Source organism: Rattus norvegicus, chromosome X (genome assembly GCF_036323735.1).
Source record: "Rattus norvegicus strain BN/NHsdMcwi chromosome X, GRCr8, whole genome shotgun sequence".
NCBI lineage: Eukaryota > Metazoa > Chordata > Mammalia > Rodentia > Muridae > Rattus > Rattus norvegicus.
Window position 1 is genome coordinate 141,397,473 of NC_086039.1, and position 1,487 is coordinate 141,398,959.

Sequence of the window (1,487 nt, forward strand, 5' to 3'; positions counted from 1 at the left end):
ATCTTAAGATACATGCTCTCCACAGCAGGATATGTTTCTATGATTTAATCTATGTATCTTCAGGACTGAAGAGATGGCAGCTAGGAATAAGCACTGCTTTTGCAATTGTGTATTTTGGTCTTCGCGTGGGACTGCTAACAGTGGGAGCAGGGGTTGTCTCTGATCTCATTTTCTGCCTTTGGGATCCTTTTCCTCCTAATGGGTTACCTCCTACAGTCTTGCCTTAATAGGAGAGGTTGTGCTTAGTCTTACTGCAACTTTACAAGCCATGGCTGGTTGGTATCCATGGGAGATCTGTCCCTTTCTCAAGGGAAATGGAGAAGGACTGGATGAGGGGAGGGAAGAAGAGTGGGAGGGGAGAGGCTTGGAGGAGAAAAGGAAGGGGAGACTGCAGTTGGAATGTAAATAAATAATAAATAAATATTAATAAAATATATTGTATTATCAAACACAACTTTCACTGCACCCTGGCTGGCTCAGACATGTCTAACTTATTGGGCAGAATCCCTTGTACTCTACATTCCCAGCCTACCCACTGTACCCATTGATGTGGGTACAATGCAGGCAAGGCTCAGCACCACTGAGATGCAAACTATCACCTCTGTGCAGGCTTATTTATGTGCTTCCTAATGACTTGACTGCCTCTGAAACTACCGTTGCTCACTTGGATGCTACTACTGCACTGTTTTGAGCTACTGCTGTCTTGGGTATCTCTCCAGCTGTGCATCCTCTGGGCTCTACCTCACTTTACATAGATCCCAATATTGTTGGCAATGAGCATTATGATGTTGCCTGTGGGGTGCAAAAGTTCTTGTAGGACTTCAAATTCCTCCAGGACACCATTGCCCTTATGGGTATGGATAGATTTTCTAAGGAAGATAAATTGACTATGTGCAGTTGAGTAAAATGCACTGCTTCTTGTCTCGGTTATTCCAGTTTTCTGAGGTCCTCACAGGTCACTTTGAGATATACCATTAAAAGATTCCAGCAGATTTTGAAAGGCAACTTTGACCATCTGCTACTGAAGAAGCTATGGCAAAAGTGGTTAAGCTGGAAGACAAGCGCTCCTGCTGAAGGGCCTTTTTGCTGAACTCATTCCCTCTTCTGTCCCTTCTTTGCCCCCATGCTGCACATGTTTTACGTGTAGGCCACACAAAAGCCTTGATTCAAAAATGTCATGGTTCTATCTAAAGAGTATTGTAAGTTTCCCCAAAAGTATACACCTCTCCCCAAATCAGTGCATATCCTTTATTTTTTTGTGATTCAATGAACATCAAGTATCTGACACTGGTTTCAGGGATCTCAGACTCTTAAGATCTGTTTGGTTTAGAATAATCTGAACTTGAAGAGTTTCCAAAAAAAAATAGTTTGGACATCAGTGTAAAGAGCAAGGGCTCAATGAGACTGGAGTCAGACTGGAGATGCAGGGTGAAAGATGACAGAGGAGTAGGTTAAGTACTAAACTGGGCCTCAGAGGCAGCGGGAAG

The 1,487-nt window shown here is 43.3% G+C and overlaps 1 pseudogene; it reads left to right on the forward strand.

Moving 5' to 3' along the window:
* The first annotated feature begins 449 nt into the window (after positions 1-449).
* On the forward strand, positions 450-1,090 carry Atp5f1b-ps1 (ATP synthase F1 subunit beta, pseudogene 1; annotated as a pseudogene).
* The last annotated feature ends 397 nt before the right edge of the window (positions 1,091-1,487 follow it).